We start from the raw sequence: 21,382 nt of genomic DNA on the forward strand, positions 1-21,382 counted from the left end.
GTGAAGACTTTCTAAAGCCTTTCTTCTTGGTGAATTTTTGGAACTTCTTCACAAGCATAGCAAGCTCCTTTCCAATGTCTTCAGGATCATCAGAACTGATGACAGATTCTTCTTCAGATGAGGAGATAGCTTTTGCCTTCAGGGCACGAGTTCGCCCATAGTTGGGACCGTAGATGTCTCTTTTCTCAGAAAGCTGAAACTCATGTGTGTTGAGCCTTTCAAGTATGTCTGACGGGTCGAGTGTCTTGAAGTCAGGACGTTCTTGAATCATCAGGGCTAGGGTGTCAAACAAGCTGTCAAGTGATCTTAGGAGTGTCTTGACGACTTCATGCTTGGTGATCTCAGTAGCCAAGGGCTTTAAGCTCATTTGTGATGTCAGTGAGTCGATCAAACGTGAGCTGAACATTCTCATTGTCGTTTCTCTTGAAGCGGTTGAAGAGGTTGCGAAGGACACTGATTCTTTGATCTCTTTGGGTTGAGACGCCTTCGTTGACCTTGGAGAGCCAGTCCTAGACTAGCTTAGATGTTTCCAGAGCACTCAAACGGCCATACTGTCCTTTGGTCAGATGACCATAGATGATGTTCTTGGCCGTGGAGTCCAGTTGAACGAATTTCTTGACATCGGCAGCGGTGACACCTTCACCAGCCTTGGGGACGCCATTCTTGGCGACATACCAGAGGTCGACATCAATGGATTCAAGATGCATGCGCATCTTATTCTTCCAGTAGGGATATTCAGTTCCATCAAAGACTGGGCATGCAGCGGAGACTTTGATTATCCCTGCAGTCGACATAGCTAAAACTCCAGGTGGTTAAACCGAATCACACAGAACGAGGGAGTACCTCGCTCTGATACCAATTGAAAGTGCTAGTAATCGACTAGAGGGGGGGTGAATAGGCGATTTTTAAGAAAGTCTTCAAAATATGGGAGTTTCGGAGAGAAACGATAGAAATAAACCTATTACCATGCAGCGGAAGGTAGACTACACTAAGCAAGCCATAGTCAAGTATTCAATGAAGTGAAAGCACAACGACTAATAGCAGCTAGGCAGTATCGATCAGGTAGGAAGATAGTATGGAGCCAATCAGAACAAGCAGTCACTTAGTGAAGACAAAAGATAATGCAAATAGACAATGACTTCAAAAGGACCAACTGTAAATAAAGAGATGGGAAGGATAGAACCAGTAAGTCATTGAAGACAATGATTTGTTGGACCAGTTCCAGTTGCTGTGACAACTATACGTCTGGTTAGGGAGGCTGAGATTCAACTCAGAAGACCGTGTCTTCACCTTATTCCCCTTGAGCTAAGGGACACCCAGTCCTCTCCCAATCACTCTGGTAAGTCTTCAAGGTAGACTTCCAAACCTTCACAGACTTCATTCACCGGCAATCCACAATGACTCTGGGATGCTCAGAATGCGACGCCTAACCGATTGGAGGATTCACAGTCCTCAACTGTAATAAGTCTTCAGATCACATAGACAGGAAGACTTAAGTGATGCCTAACACTCTTTGGCTCTGGGTGTTTAGGGCTTTATCCTTGCAAGGAATTCTCTCTCAAAGGCTTCGAGGTGGGTTTCTCTCAAACGACAAAAGCCGTGCACTAACTCTGAGCAGCCAACCGTTTATGGTTGTAGGGGGTGGGCTATTTATAGTCACTAGGCAACCCAACCTGATTTGTCCGAAATGACCCTAGGTCACTAAGGAACTGACATGTGTTCCAACGGTCAGATTTCAAACACACACGGCAACTTTACTTGGGCTACAAGCAAAGCTGACTTATCCAGCTCTGGATAATATTTGCTCTCATTGTCTTCGCTCGAAGACATAGGATTTTGGTTAAGCATCACTTCAGTCAATCTGACTGGTTCTCTTGGACCCCACTTAGCAGTACGGTGGTTCCTATGACTCAACAAAGAAGAAAAAGAATGACGAAACAACTAAGTCTTCGCGCTCCATAGTCTTCACGCGATGTCTTCTCTTGTCATAGTCTTCAATGTGAATGTCTTCACATACCACCATTGACTTCAATGTCGTCATACATTTTTAGGGGTCATCTCTGGTAGGAAAACCGAATCAATGAGGGACTTCTACCTGTGTTATCCTGCAATTTTCACAAACACATTAGTCCCTCAATCAGGTTTGTCGTCAATACTCCAAAGCCAACTAGGGGTGGCACTAGATGCACTTGCAGGCCCGCATGTTGGAACAATGCAACATGGCTGTCACCCTAGGAAATAAGCTGTTAGTATTCTCAGCCATGGTCACCTTTCTTCAGGTGAACACATCTGAGCGGATGACCAACAAATCATTCGATGCGATGTTGGTTGCTTTCCGCAAAGCTTTCCCAGATGCGTCTGAGCTGCCACACACCTACAGTAAAATGAAGAATTTCCTTCGTCCAGTTGGAATTGGACATGATATGATCCATGTTTGTAAGAATAATTGTGTTCTGTTCCGGAAGGATTATGCCAACTTAAGTGAATGCCTGAAATGCAAATCATCAAGATGGAAAGATGGCGATGCTGTGAAGAGGATTCCTCATAATGTTCTGAGATATTTTCCAATTACACCAAGATTGCAGAGGTTGTTTCATGATGGTGAAACAAGAGAGGATGTACTGTGGCATTCTAGGAACCAGGAGTACAGAGATCAGAATGTAATGAGCCATCCATCACATGGTAGTGAGTGGAGAAGCTTCAATTAGAAGCACGAAAAGTTTGCTGCTGACCCGAGAAACATTAGACTTGGCTTAGCTTCAGATGGATTTAACCCATTTGGCCACCAGAACGCCACATATAGCATGTGTCCAGTGCTTGTTATCCCTTACAACATGCCTCCAAATGTCTGCACCAAAGAATCAAACTACATGATGGCCTTGCTCATCCCAGATCCAAAAAGTCCTGGAAAGGATTTTGATTTGTTCATGGAGCCTCTTGTGGAGGAACTTCAATAGCTATGGAGGGGTGTTCTCACTCGAGACCTATATAGTAGCCCACCAGCTGATTTCTTTCTACGTGTTGTTATAATTTGGTGCATCCATGATTATCCGGCTTTGGGCACTATGTCAAGGCGAACGACACATGGTTACAATGCATGTGTTCGTTGTGACAGGAATCCGCTGTCATACGCAATACTTAGCAAGATCTGTTACATTGGACACCGTTGTTTCCTTGCCAAGGACAAGCCGCATCCTAGAAAATACCGAAGACATGTCTTCATTGCAAAGCATGAAAACCGCGATGCGCCAAAGAGGCTCACCGCCGATGAGTTGCAAGTGGAATTAGAGAAGGTCAGACATATTACACCAGGAAATCATCCTGATAATGGTAGCAGGAAAAGGAAGCGTGGCAGGGCAGAAGAGAGATTATTGTTTACCCGTAGGTCCACTTTGTGGGACTTGGAGTATTGGAAAGATTTGGATCTGTGGCATAATCTTGATGTGATGCACATCAAGAAAAATATATGTGACAACATCATCGGCACACTTCTTAATATTGAAGGCAAGACGAAAGATACCTTAAAATCTAGGATTGATTTGACACACCTGGGTATCAGACAGGATTTGCAAGTGCAAGATGAAGGTAAACCACAGGATATGGCACCAGCTGTGTACGTCTTGGACAAGGTAAAAAGAAAAGAATTCTGCAAGGTCCTGTCACGTGTGAGATTCCCACATGGATTTCCTTCCAACCCTGAAAGGAGAGTCGATGCAGATGGAGACAAGGTACAAGGGTTGAAAACTCATGACTTCCACATCCTACTTCAAAGGGTTTTACCTTTTATCCTTAGAGGATTGGGCCGCCCTGACTTATACAGAGCAGTTGCAGAGTTGGGACAATTCTTCAGGGAACTCTGCAGTAGAAATATCAAGATAGATGCTTTGGAGCGTCTTAGAGACAAGATACCAACTATCCTATGCGACCTTGAGAAGATATATCCTCCAGCCTTCTTTGATGTGATGGTACATTTGGCTGTTCATCTACCTGATGAGGCACTACTTAGAGCTCCAGTACAGTATGGCTGGATGTACCCTATTGAAAGGCGGCTAGGCACTTTCAAGGGCTATGTTAGGAACAAAGCTAGACCGAGGGTTCCATTGCAGAGGCCTACATTGCTACAGAAGCGTTGACATTCTGCTCAAAATACATTGAAATAGCTGATCAGCTTAGCAAAGATGTGGATGAAGACAATCCCGGGCTCAATGTTTTCGATTATTCTGTTCAAGTTACAGGGAAGAGTCGACAAGAGGACAAACCTAAAGATTTGGACAAAATGGTTTGGTATGTGTTGAATAACTGTCCTGAGATACTACCTTATATCAAGTAAGTGCTAAGTACTGCAGCTTATACATCGTAATCTACTAAACTTGCAGCACATTCTTATATATTTAGATGTTTGGCGTGATCACTTTGTTGTGCAGCATCTACAAAAAGGATTTACTGCCGCAAAATTCAAGAAACATTGACAAACTGGTTATGGCAGGATTAGCGACATGGTTCAAGAGCCATGTAAGCTTTTGAATTGCACTGTCAGTTTTTTTAATATATTGAGTACATAAGATGACCAGCTTGTCTATTTTCTGACCATAGGTTAAGAAGATGCGGGAGGATAGGCAGGCAGTTGATGATGCCCTTTACTCACTAGCAATGGGTCCTGATACTCGGGTAAGACATTATGAATCTTGCGTTGTTAGAGATGTGCGCTCCAACACCCTTGCACGAGATGAAGGCAGGAAGACACAAAATAGTGCCATCATGAGCACGGATACATATGACAAAGAGACAACTGAAATGTATGCTAACATAACAGACATTGTTCAGTTGCAGTATATCTCTAGTTTCAAGGATCATCGGTGTGTGGTTCTATTGTGCTATCATTTGTATAACCTGTTTCCAGGATCGCAAAACCCAGATCTGATGATTATTTCAAATCCATCAATGTCAAGGCGGCGTACCAGACCAACGAGCCTTTTATTTTGGCAAATCAAGCAACACAGATATTTTTGTTGGAAGACACATTTGCACGTAGCGATGACTGGAGAGTAGTGCAAAGGTTTGAGCAGAGGAATTCGTTTAATGAAGTTGCACAACAAGATGATGCTTACACTGCTCCTGATGTACAAGATAACATAGATGTTCCTAATATCTTTGAGAACCATCATGTCAATGACGCCGGCGAAAAGATTGCCTGTCGTGCTGTGGACATACAAGAGTTTATCAAGAAGAAGCCAACATTCGAGGACATTGAGGACGAAGAAGAAGATGACACCATGGGGAATTACGATTCAGACTGATACACATGGCGAAGATGTTGACGCTACTGCTGCAGATGATGATTACATTGCTTTTGTCATATTTGCCTGTCAGAAGACGTTTTATCTACTATGTGAAATTGTGTTTGCTATGACAACTGAAACCTGATGAACATGTTGTTTAGTATTTTCCTGTGAGAACATCACTTGTTATGTATGCTAATTTGTGTTTGGTGATTGTATGATGACTAAAACATGATGACATTGTTGTTTAGTTGTACTCATATTTGGCTGTGAAACTTGAATTTGATGACATAGTTTGCTGTTGGACTGCAATTTGCTCGACGTCATCGAATGAGAACAAAGATGACCGGATAGGTCCTCTGCTAATTTATTTATTTATTACCAAAAGGGCCTCCGCTATTTATTTATTTATGAGCAAAAGGGGATACCCCCTGATTTTCGTTAATAGAAATTATTAGATGTTCACAACACTACCGCCAGCCTGCTACACAGGTTTCATTCATTACTAGTTTCAGCAAAGTGCTCATGTCATAGCCACTGAATACATCACGAGTGCTACATACACTACAAATAAAAAGACAATCATCCTACAGAGCACATCGATTTTTCCCATTATCTTCACAAGCTCTTTCATCTCCCCATTGCTGTCAAGGCCGTTCAGCAGCTGTTGCTTGGCCATGATCAGAGAAACTGCATCTTTAACCTTCTGCTCTACATATTCCTCTTCTGCCGTTCCTTCATTTACTTGTCCAACAACCCAACCTGCTGGTATTGGCCGTAGTGCTTCTTCAACCTCTGGTCTTCTTGCTGCAGCCGCCCAAACCAGCGCCGGTCGTGCCTCGTGCTCCTGCCTCCCGTGGCCAGCTGCGATGTGGCGGAGGCCTCACCGCCCCCTACTACTCCCACCGCTGGCCAGGCCATCCCTCTACTCACCCACACCCCCTGAGGGAGTCCTGGATTAGGGGGTCTCCGGACAGCCGGACTATCTCCATTGGCCGGACTGTTAGACTATGAAGATACAAGATTGAAGACTTCGTCTGATGTCTGGATGGGACTCTACTTGGCGTGGAAGGCAAGCTAGGCAATACGTATATGGATATCTCCTCCTTTGTAACCGACCTTGTGTAACCCTAACCCTCTCCGGTGTCTATATAAACCGAAGGGTTTTAGTCCGTAGGACACCAATCACAACATACAATCATACCGTAGGCTAGCTTCTAGGGTTTAGCCTCTCTGATCTCGCGGTAGATCTACTCTTGTAACACCCATATCATCAATATTAATCAAGCAGGACGTAGGGTTTTACCTCCATCAAGAGGGCCCGAACCTGGGTAAAACTTCGTGTCCCTTGCCTCCTGTTACCATCCAGCCTAGACGCATAGTTTGGGACCCCCTACCCAAGATCCGCCGGTTTTGACACCGACATTGGTGCTTTCATTGAGAGTTCCTCTGTGTCGTGGCCGTTAGGCTTGATGGCTCCTACTATCATCGATAGCGATGCGGTCCAGGGTGAGACTTTTCTCCCCGGACAGATCTTCGTATTCGGCGGCTTTGCACTGCGGGCTAATTCGCTTGGCCATCTGGAGCAGATTGAAAGCTATGCCCCTGGCCATCAGGTCAGATTTGGAAGTTTGAATTACACGGCCAACATCCGTGGGGACTTGATCTTCGACGGATTCGAGCCGCAGCCGGGCGCGCCCCACTGTCGTGATGGGTATGACCTAGCTCTACCGCCGAATAGTACCCCAGAAGTCGCGCCCGCATCAGCTCCGACCCTTAGCTCGGAGCCAGCTGCGCCAATCGAGGATGGGTGGCTAGACACCGCCTCAGGGGCTGCAGTCTCGACGGCAATCGAGCCAAACACCAACATAATCCTCTGCGCAGCCCGTGACTCCAAGGTGCCGGACTCTCTTCCGGACCCCGAACCATCCGCGCCCCTGCCAATTGAATTCGATTGGGCGCCGATCATGGAATTAACCGCCACGGATATCTTTCAGCACTCGCCCTTCGGCGACATTCTGAATTCACTAAGGTCTATCTTTGTCAGGAGAGCCCTGGCCGTATTATGGCCAACAGGATTGGGATGTGGACGACAAAGAAATTCGACGCCCACCCACCACCCACTTAATAGCCACTGTCGATGACTCAACCGACATGCTCGACTTTGACTCTGAAGACATCAACGGTATGGACAACGATGCGGGAGGCAAAGAGGAACCACCGCCCACAGGGCTCTGGACGTCCACTTCATCACATGACGTATACATGGTGGACACACCAAAAGAAGACGACGACGAGGAACGGAAGGGCGCACCGAAGGCTTATTCCCTCGAGAAGCAGTCAAAGCGGCAGCGCAAGCGCCGCCCCAAATCATGCCTCGTCAGAAATAACGATAACACAGACCCAGCGTTGGAGCAGGGCGAACCACTGCCGGACCACGACAATATGGAGAATCAAAACAAACAAACCAATTCTGTCAAAGATAATAGTCTGGACGACACAACACCGAACAGGCACCCGAAGCAGCAGAATGCCCGTCAAAGTCTTGTTGCCACCGCAAGGAGTCTAAAAAAGCAGAAGCAAAGGCTCAAGGCTGCGCAGGACACACTCCAAATCAGATGGAGTAAAGTACTCAACACAGCAGCGAAGTACAGCGACAATCGCCCCACCAAGAGCTACCCAAAGCGGAAGTTGCTACCTGAATTCGATGAGGAGGCCTCAGACCCCTCACAACCAAAAATCAAAACAGCCACCTGGCCGGATAGACGATCTCACAGCCAACATAGAGCGGCAAACAATGCCACCCACAAGACAATACGTGATTCACGCGAGGGCTTGCACCAAAAGGACAGCGCAACCAGATCTATCTATGGACCACGCAAGCGCGCCCCAGCATACGATACAAGACAACAAACATCCGAACAACGCGGTACACCCATATACAGGGGTGCCGCACACCCCCTATGTTTCACCGATGAGGTGTTGGATCATGAATTTCCAGAGGGATTCAAACCTGTAAACATAGAGTCATACGACGGAACAATAGACCCTGGGGTCTGGATCGAGGACTATATCCTCCACATCCATATGGCTCGAGGATATGATCTCCACACCATCAAGTACTTACCACTCAAACTCAAAGGGCCGGCTCGTCATTGGCTTAAAGGCCTCCCTGAAAACTCCATTGGAAGCTGGGCAGAGCTTGAAGACGCTTTTCGGGCAAACTTTCAAGGGACTTATGTCTGACCTCCGAACGCGGATGATTTGAGTCATATAACTCAACAGCCCGGAGAGTCAGCCCGAAAGCTTTGGAACAGGTTTCTCACTAAAAAGAACCAAATTGTCGACTGCCCAGACGCCGAAGCCTTGGCAGCTTGTAAGCACAACGTCCGCGACGAATGGCTTGCCCGACACCTCGGCCAAGAAAAACCGAGAACAATGGCAGCATTAACAAGCCTCATGACCCGATTTTGCGCGGGTGAAGACAGCTGGCTAGCCCGATGCAGCTCCAGCGACCCCAGTACATCTGAAGTTAGAGATGGAAACGGGAAATCACGGTGCAACAACAATAACAAACCCGGAATAAAAGAGACAGCACGAAGAGCACGACGGTAAACTCCAGATTCAAAAGCTCTCGGCCAGGTCAGCAAAAGCCGCCCCCTAAAGGCGCCAGAGACGAACTGTCCAGCCTAATCAAAATTCTGGACCAAATATGTCAGGTTCATAGCACCCCTGGCAAACCAGCCAATCATACCCACAGAGAATGTTGGGTCTTCAAGCAGTCCGGCAAGCTCAACGCCGTACACAAGGGGGAGGATACACCAAGCGAAGATGAGGATGAGCCTCTCAAGGAAGACACTGGGGAATAAAAGAAATTTCCACCAGAAGTCAAAACAGTAAACGTGTTACACGTGATCAATGGAAGAAACAAAACGGCACTCCCAGAAAAATATGCCCGAAGGCCTATCATCGCGGAGTCCTGCCACTGGTCGTCTCAACCGATCACTTTCGACCATCATGATTACTCAGCAAGTATCCGGCGTGCAGGATGGGCTGCCCTGGTATTAGACCCAATAATTGACGGATACCACTTCACACGAGTCCTGATGGACGGTGGTAGCAGTCTAAACCTGATATACCAGGATACAATCCGCGAAATGGGGATAGACCCAACAAAAATTTGCCATAGCAATATTACCTTTAAAGGAGTAACGCCAGGCCCAGGGGCTCATTGCACGGGCTCCCTGCTACTAAAAGTTATATTCGGCTTCCCCGATAACTTCCGTAGCGAACATTTAACCTTCCACATCGCTCTGTTCCAAAGTGGCTATCAAGCACTACTCGGACGCGAAGCTTTCGCTCACTTTAACGCAATACCACACTACGCTTCCCTCACACTCAAGATGCCCGGTCCACGTGGCATCATTACAGTGAACGGAAGTATTAAGCGATCTCTGCATGCCGAAGAGCGTGCGGCTGCCCTGGCAGCCGCACACTAAAAACGGCCTCACCAACTAAAGCATTTAGCAGGTTGTGGCAATTTATACCAGATCAATGATCACACCCCTATTACAAATAGAAGGGGCTCAACGTGCGCAGACAAGTGGCAATTCTTACTGACCTTGAATTATACATGATTTCTTTAAAAAACTATCTTTTTGCACGACAACTTTTTCACCTAAGCTCCTCTCTTTTACAGATAATCATCGTGCTACACCTGTCCAGGATACGGCACAACGGAGACACAGGCGCAGATGTGCAGCAGGGACCCGCTCCAAGGATTCTTTTTAGATTAAGACCCTGTGTAAACCTTTTTTACTGTCTCTTGTTGATACATATCCACTGAATTCTCAGCACAGTTGAGAAGGATGCTGGCATCTTGGCATGTGGCCACGTCAGAATAATGCACGTACCTGGACACAAGGGGCTTCTTACGAAGGGCACTATTTAGGCCCTGTTTATACCATAAAGACCGAATGCCTTAGGGAGTGTTCGGTGTCGCGAGTTTGGCCTTATATGCATCAGCTCCGAATCATTGTCTTTGGTCAAATGTTGGGTTTGCCTGGCTCCTGTTTTTTGGTGCCTTATGTTCCGCTTTACCGGCTAAGGTAGAACCAGGAGAACTACTGCGATTGTGCCCTGGTTCATCCGGACGAGCACCTTAGTAGAGAAAGCCGAAAATTGACTGTCATGATATAGCATGAGACTGGTCAACCACTCGGTGACCTATCGGAATGTTAGAATTCCTCCGCCTTAACAAAGGGCCGTTTTCCGGCCAGGCATGTATGCACCCCACGATCGGGAGAGTGTGGACCCACCAGGGGCTATCTAGTAGCCCCACTGTCAAACTCCTATGGCTAAGTGGAAGTATTAAAGCATTATAGTCCGATTGCCTCGCTCGCTACGCTATCACCTCCTTAATAGGACCAAGATGTTGGGTTAAGTGTGAACACGCGTTTTTGCGAGCACCCCCGCATTTTATGCGTGGGGGTTGAAACCGACGGCTGCAATCTTTCAGGTTATACACAGGTATACATAAACGGCCGCACAGGAGGCATCATACTACTTTCAGGCAAAAGTATAAAAATAACCTTATAAAAAATTCATAAAAGCATTGTGCTTACAATGAGAATACATATCACTCAAACATAATATTTTTCGAGCACTAGGCCTCTATCAAACGAGCACCCTTGAGAACCTCCTCGAAATAGTGCTCGGCAGCCACCCGGCCAATGGCCGATCCCTGCGCCGCAACAGTGGTAGCGTCCATCTCCGCCCAGTATGCTTTATGTCGGTGTACAAAAAGAGGGGTACACTTTTTGTAGCCCTATAACTGTGCACGGGCAGTCTGAGCCATAGGCACCACCACACTGAGCAAGGCAAGGGAGGTGAGCCAAGGTAAGGCCGAAGCTCAGGAGGAGCAAAACGACGCCAAGACCAAGACCACAAAGAGCGAAGGGGACGAAGCGGACCCTCCTGGCAAGATCCTTGCTGGGAGGCGGTTTTAGCAAACCCGGCAAGACCCTTGCCATGGCAGCTCGCCCCAAACCTATGGAGTGAGTCACCCTTGAGTCCACTGCCCCCATGGGGCAAGGATTTGGGAGACATCCCCGTGGTGGCATGCAGATCTTTGTGAAGACATTCGAGATCAGATACACCCTTTAGAAGATGATGATCCTTGGCGGGATCCCAGCCAAGGAGGACCACAAGGCCCCCGGCAAGAGCCTTGCCGGGGATGACAGCAGGCGCCACGGCAAGACCCTTGCCAAGAACACCCGTAGGGCCAGCATCAGGCCCACGCCAGTCAAACCTCCACCGCCGTTCGCATGCAGCTGCCGACCCAACCAGCTGGGCAGGCACCTGCATGGTGGCATGCGGATCTTCATGGAGACCCACCACTGCGCCACCTCAGCTGCCTGCCTGCCTACATGGCACCGCGGGCACCGCTGGCCAGGGCGCGTGTCGACACGAGAGGGAGCGGCGATGGACGAGACAGGGCTCTCCCCTGTCCCCGATAAAGCAAGGACACCTGGGCAAGACACATTAAATGCGCCTTGGCATGTACTGCGAGGGATAACCTCACATCACGGTACCCTTTCCACCTCCTGTGTGCCACTGTGGCAACCCCTTTCCTATAAAAGGAGGCCCGAGGCAACCAGGAGGAGGATTCGGCTTTCTCACGCCCCATAGCTAGCTCAAGAACACAGATATACAATCCACCAAAGCAGGAGTAGGGTTTTACGCATCCCCGTGGCCCGAACCTGGATAAATGAACCGTGTGCTATCTGTTTGATCTGCTCTTCTCACGACCCCGCGCCCCGCAACCGTAGTAGGGATTCTTGTGATCCCATAGGTGTCGTTCCCACTAACATCTTTGGTGCGCCAGGTAGGGGGCGCAGTTGTGAGAATCGGCTCTAGCAGTTAGCCCGGCACTCCTTCAGCTTCGCGACCCTTGAAGAAGAAAGGAGGCCAGAAGATCGACACTCGAGCGATCGCAAACAGAAGCTAAGTTGCACTGAACGCTTATTTGTGCTACCCTTCTTATTTGAGGTTATTCCCCCCGGAGATATTTGCTTTGTATGAGAAACCTGCACGCCAGGGGGCTCTACCACGATCGGCAACGCCCTTGCCCTGTTTCGAGTCTGCTCAACAGCTCAAGCAGCTGTGTCGAGAATGGCAGAGTAGCCTTCCGCGATCAGCAACGCCCCCGATTCTGACTCGAGTCAAGCTCGACAGTTCGAGCGGCCGCGTTCAGAACGGAAAGGTGGCTCGTCCGACAACACGCGTACCCGGCTGGCCATGGGGATCCGTCCCCAAGACACCGCTAGGGGCTTCCGCGCCGGCAAGCCTTCCCGATCGACGTAGGGCACGCATACAAAGAGGAATCGAACGGGGAAATAACATGCATGAAAATTAAGAGTACTTCAAAGTTATATTACATCACAGCATAGCTGCGGTTCTAACTAAAGATAAAATTTGTCTTGGTCGGGAACCCGCAGCGGCAAAGAAGAACGGGATGCCTAATCCCGACGCTGGCCTTCCACCCTCTTGATTTCGTCGATGCAGTCGGTGATGGGCTTGATGCACTCCTTGAGCACCGTGAGGTCAGCACCATCCGGCAAGCTCTTCATCGCGGCCGCGAAGTCAAGATCGGGATTCCAGTACGCCATCTTGGTGAGGACCTTGGTCACGACCCTCCAGCAAAGTCGCCGGGCCTCCTCGGTCAGCGTGGCCGTCCTGTTGGAGTGAACATAAGCCAAGGCTCCGAGGACGCCCTCGAAGAACAGGGTTAACTTGGTGTTGACGGCCCCGCTGTGCTCAGGGGCGTACCTCACGTGTGGCATCCCCATGGTGGCCAACTGCGAGGTGACCCTGCCGGCGACCTCCACCAGACGGCTGATCCATCTGTTCTTGCCTGCCACATAATCCTGGTGGGAGGCGGCCTCGTTTGCCCGCAGCTGCTTCTCCTCCTCCAGGCTCCTGGTCAAGGTCTCCTCCCGATCCCTGCTCCCCGACAGCATCTTCTCGAGATCCTCCAGCTTCAGCTTGAGGTCTCTAACAGAGTTTTGCGCTTCGGAGAGCTCCCCAGGCCTGCTGATGACCGCTCCTTGCACCTCCACCAAGGCGTTGTTGAGCGTGCTCTTCTCGTTGGACAGCTTGAGGGCCTGCTCCTTCAGCTCTTCCTGCGCCACCTCCAACTCCCTTACCTTGCCGGCATGGGCGAGAGCCTGGGCATCGAGTGCCTCCTTGTGCCTCTGCTCCAGCTCGTGAATCCACCGCGCGACAAGGGCCTCGAGCTCCTCATCCTTGCCACGGAGCGCTGCGGCAAGCTTCGCCTCACGCACGGTGAGGTCCTCTTCCTGGCAATCCAAGGTGGCTTGATGCTGGTTCCGGACGGCCTCGGTCGCGGCAGCCAAGTTCGCCGCCTTTTCCCGGGCCTTCTCGATGTCGGCCATCTTCATGGTGAGCTCCACATAGCGCTCGGCCAATTTCTCCTGAAAGGCCCTCTGCTCCTCGTGAGCCTGGTGGAACCAGGTCTGCGTCTCGGCAATGCGCGCCTTGAAGTCCACCTCCGTGTTGTCCATCGTTGCCATCCTGGACTTGATCTTGTCCAGGCAAGCACGGTAGAGCACTTGGAGCTTCCGGAAATTGTCCCCCGTGGCACGGAAAAGCTGCTCTTCTGGAGAACCATCGCCACCAACGCCCGGCTCATCAACCACCTCGAGCCCGGTGGCGGCAAGCACCTCGCCGTCGAAAACTTCCCCTTCGGCGGGCGCCCGGCTTGACGCCCCTGGGAGGTGGACGAAGAGATCGTCGCGCACCTTCAGATATCTGCCGGGGCCCGAGGTTGAGGAGGAGGGAGGCTGGTCACCCACCACCTCTTTCTCGGCGGAGGCCTTGCCAGCCTCACCGGCTGGTCTACCGCTGGTGCCCTCGGCAGAAGCCTCGCCGGTCGCCTTGGCGGCCCCCGCCGCGGTGTCCTCGGCAGCATCCTTGGTGGCCCCCTTAGCAATGTTCCCAGCAACGGTATCCACGTCCTCCATACCTGTTGAAGGAGGGCCTGGGCAGCAATGGGAGCAATGAAGCCAAGAAAAGAATAAGGGAAAACAGAGACGAAGGACATGCGACTCACCAGTGCTAGGCTGTGAAGCAGAAGTCCCCTCTCCGCCAGCATTTGGCGCCGTGGCAGAGCCACCAGCGCCCAAGTTCCCCTCTTCCTCCATGGGTGTGGGCTCCGTGCCTGATGCCCTTGCCGGGGACGCCCCCCGCGGCGGTGTAGTCGATGGGGGTGGTGTGTTAGGAGTAGCCCTCTGTGGCTCCTCCTGCTGCCGCTCCCCTCCTGCAAACCCGGCAAGGTCAGCATCATAGCAACGAGCACCTACCACATGTCGAGTAAGAAGAGGGTGACGAGCTTATGCTGGGGGCTGCGCCGGGGGCTGCTGTCCGGACTGCTCAGCACCACCAGTGGTGTCTTTGAAGCCCCAGCCGGGGGCTGGCTGCTCGCCGAGGTCCTCGCCCTCTTCACCCTCTGGGCCAACGTCTCTGTCTCCCTATGAAAGCAAAAATGGATCAAGACAAGTGACCCAATTCGAGGAAATGGAAATGACAGTAAGGAACAGAGAACTTACTCGTCATCCGTCTCCTCCTCTTCCACCAGTTTCCTTTTCCTCTCCGGGCTGAGAGGCCCGAGATCAAAAGGGAGCTCCACATCATCATCCGAGTCGACGCCTGCCAGAGGAGGCGAAGGAGGCGGTGGGGTTTGTGCACGCCCGGATGAGGAAGGGGCTGTTGTCTTCTTCTTCTCAGCGGCCTTCGTCAGCCTCTTGGCTGCCGTGGCCCTCGTGTGGCGCCCAGACCCCTCCAGGGTCAATTGAGGCCGCGCAGCCCTCCCGTGCCGGACCGGCTCACCGAAGCCAGCCCGCCGCGGGACTCGCCCTCTTCCCCTGGTTGGCGTTGAGCCCGCCGCCATGTCCTCCTCCTCCCCTGACGACTCGTCGGCCGCGTCTTCGACGAGCGGAGATCCAGTGTCGGCGCTGCTGACCTCCCCGGAGGCCGCCGCCCACCGGGTGAGCTCCTCTTCCTCCACCGTCGTTGCGGCCTTGTCCTCCACGCCCCCGGCGCTGCCGGCCTCCATGGAAAGCTGTGCCTCCCTCGCCCTATTGGCGATGTAGTCTAGCTCTGCCTGGGTGGTGTCCATGATAAGCCACCGCTCGGCGTCGGCATTGACGTACACCTCGATCAGGGTGTCGAAGAATTGCTGCACATCCTCGTCCTTAGGCTCCTCCCAGCTCGGGACAGGGCTGTGTGCATTACAGTCCGGCATCATGGCGATGATCTCGGACCGACGCGAATTGTTGCACAACGGGACCACCCCCGCTGGCAGCTTAAAAAATGGCCCCTTGAGGGCCTTTCCAACCTTTGCGGCAGCCCTCGCGGCCTTGCCGGTCTGCTCGACCTCGCCATCACGACACATATCAAGCTAGAAAAGCCGCTGGCAGAAGTGGGCATGCGCCAGCATTGTGAAGTTGTGATTGAGGCCGGGGCGGAGTCGCATAATGTCAGCCGGGTTCGTAAAGAGCCAAGCTGGCCTCCCCTTGCTGTGCAACAGGGCGATCCGGCGGTGAATGAAGTCCGCCCCGATCATCTCAAGGGTGAGTCCGGCCTGGGTGAGCCGGAGAATCCTGGTGGTGGTGACGGTGAGCCTCCCATCGGCGGCGTCGACATCGCTCCAATCGCTGCTGCGGACCGGCGGCACTCGGCGGACCTTGCAGAATTCCGGCGGGTTTTCATCTTCAATCCAGCACCACCGGCCATGCCATTCCACCCACCTATCCTTCACGGCACCGTCCGGGTACGCCCCCTTGGATCTTGGGATCCAGGTGACGCAACCGGAGCCGGCTCCTCCCGGCTGGATTCGAGGGAAGAAGTAATGGCGGAAGAGCGCCGTGTTGGGCTGCACCCCAGCAAAGCCTTCGCAAAGATGCGCGAAAAAAGCCATGCACACCACCGCATTCGGAGTAAAATCCAAGAGGTGAAAGCCGAAGGTGCGCATAACGTCGCAGAAGAAATCGGAGAAAGGAGGGCATAACCCGCAAGAAAAGTAATCAATGAAGAAGGGGTACCGATTTGAGGCAGGATTAGTGCAAGCAGCAGGAATGATGCGCGTCGCCGGGTGTCCCAAATCCTCTCCCCCCGTCTTCACTCCCCATAGGGGCTTGAAGGAGGCCCGGAGCTCTTGAACTTCAACCGTCAAGGGGAAGAAGAAGGCGGACTTCGTCCGGTCCCCCGACAGCGCGCTCTCCGGCGGCTCCACCGTCCCGGCGCCCTTAGCCACCCCATTGCCCTTGGCGAATTTGGGAGCCATGGCGACCAAGAAGTTTAGAGGGCTGAGGAAGGGGGGTGGCAAAGCAGCGGCAGCGGGCGACAGCGAAAGCTTAGGAAGGAAGGAAGAGAGGAAACAGCGGCTCTGAGATTAGAAAAGGCACAAGGGAAGAGGAGAAAGTGAGCAGCGCGCCCACGGTTATTCCTTCTTATGGGGGAAAAACGTGGGCCGCCTCCTTTCACATTAAATGTGATGTGACACATGCCCGCAGGAAGCAACCCCACGCATGCCGCCCACGTCACAAACGCCTCCCCACGCCGCGCCGCGCGCGGGAAGCATGGTAAGCGCAACGCGCGAAGAAACTTACTGCGGTAAAAACCGCCCCGCCTGCCCGCGCACCGTTTTTGGGCCTAGCCCAACGACGCGATTGCGCTTATGTGTGGCCCAGGCCCGGGGGCTCCTGTCGGTGTACAAAAAGAGGGGTACACTTTTTGTACCCCTATAACTATGCACGGGTAGTCTGAGCCACATGCACCACCACACTAAGCAAGGCAAGGGAGGTGAGCCAAGGTAAGGCCGAAGCTCAGGAGAAGTAGAACGACGCCAAGACCAAGACCACAAAGAGCGAAGGGGACGAAGCGGACCCCCCGGCAAGATCCTTGCCGGGAGGCGGTTTTAGCAAACCCGACAAGACCCTTGCCATGGCAGCTCGCCCCACACCTACGGAGTGAGTCACCCTTGAGTCCACTGCCCCCATGGGGCAAGGATTCGGGAGACATCCCCGTGGTGGCATGCAGATCTTTGTGAAGACATTCAAGATTAGATACACCCTTTAGAAGATGATGATCCTTGGCGGGATCCCAGCCAAGGAGGACCACAAGGCCCCCGGCAAGAGCCTTGCCGGGGATGACAACAGGCGCCACGGCAAGACCCTTGCCGGGGTCCCGGCAAGGCCCTTGCCAAGAACACCCGTAGGGCCACCATCAGGCCCACACCAGTCAAACCTCCACCGCTGTTCGCATGCAGCTGCTGACCCAACCAGCTGGGCAGGCACCTGCGTGGCGGCATGCGAATCTTCGTGGAGACCCACCACTGCGCCATCTCAGCTGCCTGCCTGCCTACATAGCACCGCGGGCACCGCTGGCCAGGGCGTGTGTCGACACGAGAGGGAGCGGTGACGGACGAGACATGGCTCTCCCCTGTCCCCAATAAAGCAAGGACACCTGGGCAAGACGCATTAAATGCGCCTTGGCATGTACTGCGAGGGATAACCTCACATCACGGTACCCTTTCCACCTCCTGTGTGCCACTGTGGCAACCCCTTTCCTATAAAAGGAGGCCCGAGGCAACCAGGAGGAGGATTTGGCTTTTTGGAGCTCCTCACGCCCCATAGCTACCTCAAGAACACGGATATACAATCCACCAAAGCAGGAGTAGGGTTTTACGCATCCCCGCGGCCCGAACCTGGATGAACAAACTGTGTGCTATCTGTTTGATCTGCTCTTCTCACGACCCCGCGCCCCACAACCATAGTAGGGATTCTTGTGATCCCATAGGTGTCGTTCCCACCGACACTTTAACACGGGCAAGGGCCATCGCGAGCCTTCTATGCACGCCGACCTCTTCATCGCATTAATGCACGGCACCGCATCAAGGAACTGCTGCACTAAGCTGAAATAGTTGTTCGGCTTTGGCCTTTCCGGCCATAGCTGATCCACAACAGACCTCATGGCGAGTTCGGACAACCTATTAAGTTCGGCCCATTCGGCTAGCTGGTCAGTCAATGAAAGCGGACGCTCTGGAACATGGAATTGCGTCTAGAACAGCTTGTCCACTTCACGATCTGTCTGACCTTGGAAGTACTTGGCCGCATCGGCAGCGCTCGCCGCCAAATCCATATATGCATCTGCCGAACTCCACAGCCGATCCAGAGGGGCATACCGTGGATCTCCGAACTTCCTCCGTAACATGAAGGGTTTCCCAGCCGCAATATCCCCAGCTTCCCACAGCTCCTCCTTCTTCGCTCGCATAGCAGAACGGGTGTCTTTGTCTGCCGCCACGTCCTTCTCAAGGTCCGTTGCCTTTGCTCGGTTTTCTTTCTCAAGGAACCGGCAACGGTCGGCAGTGTATTTTAACTCTACGGCCATCTTGGCCATCTTCTCCTGGCTCTCGCAATGTGCGGCCTTCTCGGCTTTCAACTCTTCGGCTGCCTTCAAAGCAGCCGCATTACTAATCCTCACTTGTTCCTTGGCTTGGGCAAGTTCCGCCCGCAAGGCTTCCGCGGTGGCAGCTCCATCTGCAGTCACAACATATTAAAGATACTGGCATTATGCCACTCTTACTATGTGGCGTTCACCGGATAATAACACTTACCCTGTGCCTCGTCAAGCCTCTTGTTAACAAGCTCAATGTCGGCGTCTGCCGCATCCAGTTGCCATTTTAATTGGGCAAACTCACTAGTCCGGCTAGCCACCGGAGCTTCCACCACCTGCACATAGAGGCAGTTTGGTTATTGCTTGGGAATATGATCCTCTGTTCGCCGCCGTTCTCGACGACAACCAGAGTCTCAGGGGCTACTATCTACACAGGGCACACCTAACATGTGCAGTACTATCACATATTATCTCACATACCTCAAAGCCTGTCAATAGACTCATAAAGGCTTCATGTAATCCGCTTTCAGCGGACGAGATTCTCTCCATCACCGTACCCACCAGCGTACGGTGCTCTTCTGAGATGGCCGCTCGCCCCACCAACTCCCTCAGAACGTCCGACCACACACCAGATGGTGACGGACTCTTTCATATGCTCTCTTCGGGAGCCGGACACTGGGGACTTCGGGGGTCTACGGGATTATCTTCTGGCCTCACCAGATCCGGAGAGGCCCTGCGCGATGACACTTCGGGGTCACCCGCTTCTGGAGCGGAGGAGTCCGGGGGAGGCGTTTCGCTCTCCATCATCTCTGGAAGAAGATCCCTCGAAGACGAGCTCATTTGAGAGGGGCTGAGGCCCGAACTGCAAGATATATGCGGTGGTTATTTTCTCAGAGGAAAAAGATAGCATACCCTTACTATTAAAATACTTTGGATCACTTATGACTCGTTGGAGGGCTGAACCCCCCGTGGACTCTGTGCGGCAAAAGCACCCCCAAGGCAGGACCCTCAGTGGGAGACCTCTTCTCCCGTTTGGAGGCTTCGGCTTCCGGATCCTCGGAAGCAGTCCTTTTCCTCCCCCGATCGTCCTCCTTCGTGGAGACGCTCGTTCCCTCGGTTGGGGCGGATAGCGATGGGGCCTGCGTCTGCCCATATTATCTCCCTCGGTATCTTCCTTCAAGGGCTCCGGGCAAGGTGCGACCTCGAGCATCTTCTCCAATACCGGATTTTCCAAACCCTCGGGGAGGGGGGCCAAACACCGAATCATCTTCGCCTTTGTTAGCCAGTCCTGGTCAAAAAGCAAACTCTCAGAAATAACTTCGAATAAAAGACAGCGTGTTCGGCTAGAGGATTTCTTACTTGTTCAGCGGCACGGTTACTGCTCAGGCCCACGTCCTTCGTGATATCCGGACATTCCACTTGAGGTTCGAAGAATGACTTGTACATCTCCTCGTGCGTCAGGCCAAGGAAACTTTGAATGGAACGTGGTCCCTCTGGGTTGAACTCCCACAAGCGCAAGGGCTGGCTTTTGCAAGGCTGGACTTGACGAACCAGCATAACTTGTATTACCGCAACCAAATTAAAATCTCCCTCGAAGAGATCTAGGATGCGTCTTTGCAGTATAGGCACGTCCTTGGCTGGACCCCAGCTCAGACCCCTGCTAATCCATGACATCAGTTGTGGTGGGGACCCGGGCGGAAAGCGGGGGCAGCCGCCCACTTGGCACTTCTGGGAGCCGTGACGTAAAACCTCTCCCGTTGCCATAATTTGGACACCTCTGGAAAGGAGCTCCTGCCATCTTGCCTATTGATGCACCTCCGCACGCTGCCTGTTGCCCCTCGATCATCTTCGGTTGTACTTCAAAGGTCTTGAGCCACAGGCCGAGGTGAGGGGTCACACGGAGGAAGGCCTCACACACGATGATAAATGTTGTGATGTGGAGAAAGGAGTCCGAAGCTAGATCATGGAAATCTAGCCCGTAATAGAATATCAAGCCCCTGACGAAAGGATCCAGAGTGAGGACTAGACCTCGGAGGAAGTGGGAGACGAACACAACGTTCTTGTTGGGTTCAGGAGTAGGGACGACCTGCCCTTGAGCAGGCAGCCGATGCGAAACCTCGGCGCTCAGGTATCTGGCCTCCCTCAACTTCTTAATGTCCTCTTCCATCACGAAGGAGTGCATCCATTAGCCTTGAAGGATGGATACGGACATGATTGAAGATCCGGAGCGCCTAACCTGGGCTTTGGGTGTTAGAACTCGAGGCGGAGGAAGGGTTCGATTGAGCACGAGAGAGAAAAAGCAAAAACCTCGCCCCTTTATAAAGAGGGTGAATATCAAGTGTCCTCTCCGTAGCCGTTTAGGACTTTCCTATAATCTAGGAGTCCTAGACACGGTTGGGTTACCCACGACCGCATTAATGAGAATCCCGTGATTGGGGGAACACGATCTCCGCTTCAGCAAGACGTGTCATGAAACTGCCTCGCGTTATGTGTGAAGCTGGTTAAAAGAAACGGTTCGAATAATCACTGGGCCATGACGTAACGTCATGCTGCCAAAACAAGCCAGCAAATTAGATCTGCGAAAACATTATTCTCTCTGTGGTGGAATGTGGAATTTATTTTGCAGG

Source organism: Triticum aestivum, chromosome 7A (assembly GCF_018294505.1).
Source record: "Triticum aestivum cultivar Chinese Spring chromosome 7A, IWGSC CS RefSeq v2.1, whole genome shotgun sequence".
Lineage (NCBI taxonomy): Eukaryota > Viridiplantae > Streptophyta > Magnoliopsida > Poales > Poaceae > Triticum > Triticum aestivum.